Source organism: Chaetura pelagica, unplaced genomic scaffold (assembly GCF_000747805.2).
Source record: "Chaetura pelagica isolate M959 unplaced genomic scaffold, ChaPel_1.0 scaffold456, whole genome shotgun sequence".
Classification (NCBI taxonomy): Eukaryota; Metazoa; Chordata; class Aves; order Apodiformes; family Apodidae; genus Chaetura; species Chaetura pelagica.
The window spans coordinates 52,906-60,380 of NW_009953574.1; positions in this window are offsets into that span (position 1 = coordinate 52,906).

The window sequence follows — 7,475 nt, forward strand, 5'->3', positions numbered from 1 at the left end:
GTAGCTTTAAACATGGTGCTGTTTAAACTCTAGCCATTTCGGGCCATTTTAGGTAACCTAGAGTTGAAGTTCAGTAAACACACAGACTCCATGGGCAGCTAAAGAAGATTTGAGACAATTGTCCCTTATTCTTACACACCTCAGACATTCACCTCCTTTTGTGCTGTGGAAGCTGTGAGGGTTTGCAACAAAATTCTGAAGAGTGGGAAGAAGAAGGGAGAGGGGTCAGAGGGGCTTCTCATTTGCAAGAATGAGAAAGGGTGTTAACTTAGCATCTCACTGCAGGAAGAATGGCATGCTGAAATTTCATCATGCCTGATATGGCAGAGAGAATTTGTTGTGTTGGGTTTTTTTAACAGGAAAAGCTTAAACATTTCACAAAATCTGCATTCTCTGCGATTATTTGTAAAGTATCATAGATGTGCTTGGCACTTTACTGGTTGAAACATTGGCAAGTCTCTGCCTCAAGGAATCTATAATTACAGTAGAGCAAGGGAAGATGATGGATGAGAGTGTATGGGAGGACAGGGATGCAACAGTGAAAGATCATTAAGAGCTTTAGATATTCCTTTCTAGATTCTTTTTTGGTTCTTTTCATTTAAATGTGATATATGTTAAATCTAAGAATAAGAACTGATTTAACTTCAAATTTTTTGCTCCACAAACTTTCTTCTGTCCCAGACTGGAACATAAAACTGTACTTTTGAAGTATCTCATGAAATAAATACAAGCAAGAAGGGTGATCTGGGAACAGCCTCAGTTGGGATGAATCCAGAGTGATTGAAAATAGAGCTCAGCAATCAACTTCCTAGGGGATGCCACTAGCCTGGAGACATTAATAACTTTTGATTCCCAGCAACAGGCTGGAAAACTGAGAAGGCAACACATTTCCAGATCATTTGAAATCTATTAATGCAGTTCTGAAGCACACAGCTTTCCCTCAAACCTGTAATTGTGATGTGAAAGTCTTTGGTTGCCTCTTGCACATCAGTGAGTCAGTCTTGTTTTCCTTCTGCCTAAGAAGCAATCTGACTGTGCAGGAATGAGAAAGGCAAAACACCTTTTGATCTTGTACCAAGATGCTCAGCAAAAAAAATAACCTGGGTTAAGCACTCACTTTATTTGGGCTGACAGGAAAGAGCCCTCGGGTGGTCCCTTGTCACTGCTGGGGAAGGGGAAAGGTGCCCAGTTCCAGGAGCAAAGGCAAATGCAGTCACACATCAGGCAGATCAGTAAATGTGCTCTGTGACAGACAAATTAAGCCCTTCCTAAATGAGATGAAATATCCTCCCCCTGGAAAATAAACAGAATGGGGCTGAGGCACTAATGTGAGAGAACTGCAGCTGTGCAGCCAATGCAAGGATCATTTGAGAACATACGAGGATAAAGCTGAAGCAGAGGTGAGGAGAAAGGGAAGGAGTGTTTGGGCAATCATAACAAACCCAGACTTTTTCTAGAACTGCTAATTCTCTTCAATCTCCCCATTTTGTTTCCTCTCCCCTGCCCCATGGCCATCACTGTGGAAACTGGCTGCAATGGGAAAGGATCCATAACAAGACAACAGGAGAAGGACCTGGGAAAATATTTAGCTCCTTGGATCTGGATAAAGCTAATGAAGACCTTCTAAAGCACAGAAAAATAAACAGCTCTGGATAAAATACACGTTTGGCTGCCTTTCATCCAGTGATCTGAAACCAGTTTTTATATACCCATCAATACACTCAGCCCCCTGACAAGGTAGAAGCAGGCAAGTGAAGCTGGGAACAAAGCAACTGACAGCAGTCCCAGGCCCTAGCACCCCTCTGTGCTGGAAGCAGCAGGAGTGCCCCTTTCCACAGCCTCAGGAACACTCATGGAATATCCGGAAGCCTGGGAAGTGGCAATTAATGACTCTCAGCAGGGTAAACTGTGTGTCTGTGGAAAAAGAATTGTGTTTGGGGCCATTCACACCCAACCAGCACCAAGTCCAAGGTTGGCAGGCGGCTGCTTCCCTCAGAGCTGTAATTAATATTATCTGAGCAATGCAAAGAGACCCAGAGAGTGCCAGGTGCCTCCTCTCAGCAACCATCTGTCACCAACCAGGATACTGGTGCTGATATTAGGAGCCTTTCCCACAAACCAGGAAATAGCAGAGTTAAGAGGAAAGCAGATCATCTCAAGGAGCACCAGGTAACAGTCTGAGGCTGCAGTCTGGGCATGGAAGGTGTCAGGAGCAGTGACCAGCAATCACATTGGACCTTTTGGCATCTGCTGTCATTTAACATTCTTTCTGTGGAGGGCAGGGAGCTCCTGTTTGTAAGGCCAAGGGGATGTGGTGAATACTTCTCTCACCACCAAAGACATTCAATCAGCAGAGGTCTCCCACTGGGAGCTTGGGATGTACCACCACTGGCAAAATTTCCTGTAGGAGTTCTCATCAGGACAAGGGCTCTTCCACTGCTGTCCTTACAGCTGCATGGGAAGCCACCTGGTGCCTTGACCACTTCCATTATTTTCCCTCTCTTCTGCCCTGAACACACAAGAGCATCCTGGTATTCATATCTGGTCCACTGAGGATCCTATTTCCTGGAAGTGGCTCCGTCTCTGCTAACAGTTTCACTGTCATTAATTAAGCTGAATTCAAAGCTCTTATCTGCAGACCTCAGTGGCACCTACATTGAGGAGAACAAATGTGCTTCAGACAATATAACAAAGGAGAGAGCAGGAGACCTTTTCAGACTGCTTACTGGACCTGCCTTCCCCAGGTGAGCCTGGGCCTTACTCCACTGACTGCATGGGACAAGCCCTGGCATGACAGGACTGCAGAGACCTGCACCCCTTGGAGCAATGGTGGGACCTGGCCCAGGCTGCCCTGCACCAGCAGAAACACCTCTTTAGGGCACTGACTGCAACACTGCTCAGAGAGACTGGAGAACCAGAGAACTCTGTTACTCCCTCAGATAAAAGCGAGCAGATCAAAGATGAAAATGTTCTGCACGTCTCCTGCTGCCAGGCTGGGCTTTGTGCTGCCTGGGTAAACAAGCTCTGTGTAAAAGGTATTTTGATACCACGCTGGTTCCCCCTCCAACAAAGTGCTTGAAGATGAACCAAAAGGCTTTTCACTCACCTCTCAGTGTGTCGCCGTTGTTTGTGTCTTGCTGTTGCTCACATCTAAAGCAGCTCAGGGAGTGATTCTCCTTCCTCTGAAACCGCTGCTTTCAGTTCCACTTATTTGTTCTGTGGGTATCAAGATGTAATCCTGCTAATGGCCAGTCTGCAGTGAGACTCACTGGAATTATTTACTTTTCTTAGGACCTTTGGAACACCTTTCACAAGCTTAAGCTTCTACCTCCTCTTCCCAGTGAGCAATAACTTGCTAATGCATGACTAAAGAAAAACCCTTTTCATACGGGATCAGACTTCAAGGCCCCGGGAAGCAAACCTGTTACCCTATGAGCTCCCAGCTCTCAGAATTCCTAGCAAGCACAGCAAGCAGTGCTCAGCACCTCTCCAGACCAGCCTCCAACGTTAATTGGCAAGAGCAACAACGAAACTCCTTACAAAAATAAGAATACTGTGCTGAGCTATCCTGGGGGTGGAAGACACAAGTTCTTCAGATTCCCTGACTGGACCTTTTCCTCTCCATTCCCTGGCTTTCCTCTTCCCTTATGTCTCCTGAGTCATGACTCACTGAGCTTTGGCCTAAGCTCCAAATTGATGAAGCTCTTCTATAAGAGTTCTCTGTGGTCTAGTAAAGTTCAGATGTAGCAAATTAAAGTCAAATTCATAGGGCTGTTGTTTTCTTCTGCTTAAAGAAGAAAAAAAGACTGTCAACATGTCTGATTTCTCCTGCTCTGCAAAGAACTGCCATTTGGCAGGACCAGTGATGTGAGGAAGCACTAAGAGAATAAAAAATTGAACCTTGTAACTTTCCATCCTCTTCCTCCTGTGCTGTTTGCAATAATCAGAAGTGGGGGGAAAACGTAAATATTGGCTTAGCTACTGTTTCTACACTTCCTTGCAACGTCCTGTAGGTTTTCCAGAGTGCCAGCTGCCCATCAGTAGCCTAACCTGCTTATTCTGGCTGTGATCCTAACCTTTCCCAGAGAAATATTCCTCTCAGTGAGCAATGAAAATATTTTTCAAGGAATTAGTGAAAAGGGACACAGCAAGTGTTCTGTTTTCTGAACTGGTTCATGGATCTACTGCCTGCCACCACACAGATTCACTCACAGCTTCCAGTTAAGAGTTCCAGTCTTACTGGTTCAGGCTGATTCCCTCCACATGCTCCTGGCATCCCTGAGGTGCAGCCAAAGAGCAAGTGGTCCAGCTGCCCGTCCTTCTGCATTCACACCACCCTGTACCTGGTTTGGAACACATGGGTGTGATTAGAGAGGCAGAAGCAGGGTGCATTCCTAATATCCTTGCCTTGATACTTGTTAAAATCATTAATTTTTACTTCATGCAACAACAAATTATGTAGGACAGCTGTGCTGGCAGCACAGTAATTTGTGTCAACCCCCTGTGGTCACATTGAAAAAAGTGATCTAGGAAGGCTTATACCAAAAAAAAAAGGTGATTTTCTACTGGCAGGTTTTAATGAAGGTGTCGTTAATGTAGCCAGTGATTGGTATCATTTGGATGGAACAAGAAGAGCAGGTCTTCTGCTGCCTTCCATCCCTGCTGCCAGAATCCTGCAGTCAGATCCCACCCATGTCAGTTTGCTGGTTGGATTAATGCTGGTGAAAAGGCCCACCCCCCCAACTCTTAAAGCACCTTGTATTCAGCTGTGCTCTTCACGAGGCAGCAATGAGAGGAAAACACATATTACTGCTGATCAGATAAGGAGGCACTCCTGGATGACTCTTGTTCCCAGCTCCAGCAGGTGCCATTTCACCATGTGCTTCTCTTTGCAAGCAGCCATTGGGAAGCACAGAGGTCACCAACTATTACAGCTGTAAAAGAAATCTCCAAACCATGAACAGAGGATGAATGAAAGGCTTGGAAATAATAAAAAAGATACAGGTGTAGTTTGGAAAATCTAATGGAATTGAAATTGGCCTTAAGGTTTGTGGGAGGCTGGTGTCAGGGCACTGCCATGGTGATGGAGGAGATGAATTCAGGTGGCAGAGGCCCAGCAGAGTCAGGGGTGACAGGCTAGTGTCATTCCCACCTTATGTGAAACGTAGGGCAAACAAATCCAACAGTTTAATAGTCAAATCTCCCCGCCTGGAGGAGAGAGAGACAGCACCGACACGGGAACACTAGAGGGAGCCCAGGCAAGAAAGGAGAGGAGAAGGAATGAATGCAGGAAAGAAAGGAAAAGCCACGCCAGTTCCTGAGATAGCTTTGAAGAGAAGGAGGGAAAGGAAGGGTTCGTTTCTGTGCCTTGAGCTGGAACCAGCTGGATTCTCATTTTGTACAAGTTTGTAAAGATTTGGACTCTCCAGGTCAAACTGAGTCCTCCCTCAGGGTCCAGGGATCATAGAATCATGGTATGGTTTGAGTTGGAGGGACCTTAAAGACCACTAGTCCCAACCCCCCTGCATGGGCAGGGACACCTCCCACCAGCCCAGGCTGCTCCAAGCCCCATCCAACCTGCCCTTCAACACTGCCAGGGATGGGGCAGCCACAGCTTCCCTGGGCAACCTAGGCCAGGGTCTCACCACCCTCCTGGCTCTGCCCAGGTTCAGTGGCTCCTCCTGGAGAGGCTGGATCCCAGCTCACTCCCTTGCTGCTCCATCTTTCTGGAGGGGATGGAATGAAGCAGCAACACACTTAGCTGCCTCTCTGTGAGCTGTGCAGACACGACTCATGCCCAGAAGACAGATGCATCCTGTCTGGTTCTTCCCTTTTGTTTTTGGACTGCAACCTCCTTAAACCAGCTAGTTCAAGACTTTCTCACTAGCTTCCTCCAGTCAAGCACAAGCAGTTTAACATCCCAACCACGCTTCTCTTTCAATAGTCAAGTATTTGACAGAATTGCTCTTTCCATAGTTTAAATCTCTCCCTTTAAAACAAGTTAGAAGTTATTAGCACTTCAGGAGCTGTTTTACAGCTCTGTGCTTTGATCCTCTACTTCCACAAGTCGTTTCCCACTGAGCTGCTTCACAACTTGCTTAATAGTTAATTTGTTTGGACATCATTAAAATTATTAAGGCTTCAGGCAATGAGGACATGCCAATTACTGTGTCAAGTGATTCGTTTTGAGGGGGGCAGTAGGAAGCAGGAGTTTGAACCGCTTAAAGGCTTGTACCTCTTGATGCTGAGAAACATGAAGAGAAAGGGATCTGCTTGGCAAGGCTGGGGATGTGGGTTCAGAGTTGGGTCATTTCTTTTGGGTGCTCAGCAGATGCTGAGATATGGGCTGTGCCTGTGAAACACCAGCCTGAGCAGCTCTGCCATGAGGAAGCCTGAGCTCCAAATCAAACTCCAAACCACTACAAGGCAAGGTTGGAACAGCAGCCTCCTGAGGAGTAGAACTTGGACAGGACTTTTTTTTAACCAGGAACTTTTGTTTGCAGGAGCCTTCCTGGCACAGCACTGGATCTGCATCCCAACACTCTGTATGTAATTTCATACAGCTTCACAGTGCCACTTATTATTGCAAAAAGGAAGTATCCAAACTGATCTGCCCTAGACACATTCTCCTGGCATTTAACAGATAAAGCCTTTGGAGAGGCTTTACCCCAGTCTTAGCTCTATCTTTTTATAGTAAAATACTTTTTGAATTATTATCAGTAGAAGTATTAATTAATAACAATGTAACATACTACATATTAACAGCCACCCACTAGTTAGCCCCACACACTTTCAGGGAAGTGACACATCCAGTAGCCAGTTGGGGTCATCTTAACCCAGTTTCCCAACTGTCTCACAGCTCCTTTTGCTGGGATGAATTCTCCCTTCAGCAGAGCTGTGCTGCCTGGCAATATTAAGGTCAGCAACGCTCTCAAGTATGGGTTAATTTTTCAGGTTTAAGGCTGCACACACTAGGGAGTCCTCATAGGGTCAACCCTGAACCAGCACCACTTGCTGAGACAGGATTTACAGTCTCCCTTGCTGGCCAAGAGCTCCCATGGCAAATGAATCTGCACCAGCAAAGCTGTATTTTATACAGAGAAACAAACTGGCTCCTGGAGCAAAACGTGCACCACAGAGAGGAGAGATCTGCTGAGATCTGAGACCTGCTGGCCCCTGGCATCACATCCTCTCCTGTTCTTGAGCGACATCAGAAACCTACCCTGCAGACCTGACGTGAGCTACACCAGTAAAACCACTATTTTTCCAGCACAAACGTGACTGCATGAGAGTTTGTGCTGGCAATCATTCTTTACTAAAAGAACAAAAGAATCCTACCACCGAGTGACATGGTACACAAATACCACTTTCAAGTCAGCTCCACAGAACAGCTACACAAGAGACACTGACAGGTTTTGAGTGGAGAGTTCAGGCATCCAGAAAATACAGCAGCAGCTGGTGTGTGGGTCAGCAGG